The following is a 283-nucleotide window of genomic DNA, read 5'->3' as shown; positions in this document are numbered from 1 at the left end:
ATCTCCGCCTCCTTGCTTTTGAAGACACTTTTCAAAGTGCCTTCTTAAGTGTGTAGTGCCGTGAATAGTGTTACCTTGTAATTTCTCACCACAATATTTACATTGAGCTACGTATTTAATGTTACCGTTATTGTCGACATCCTCGAATGTGTTGAAGTGCTCCCAAACTGCTGAGGTGCGCTTGCATTTCTTCTTAGAACTTGCAACACTTGCACTAGCACTACCGCTTGCCTCTCCTCCATGGCCACTTGTGCCACCACCATTGCATCCCCGACCTCTAGTA

This window comes from Morus notabilis, unplaced genomic scaffold, assembly GCF_000414095.1.
Source record: "Morus notabilis unplaced genomic scaffold, ASM41409v2 Scaffold42, whole genome shotgun sequence".
Lineage (NCBI taxonomy): Eukaryota > Viridiplantae > Streptophyta > Magnoliopsida > Rosales > Moraceae > Morus > Morus notabilis.
This window is presented reverse-complemented; position numbering follows the sequence as displayed.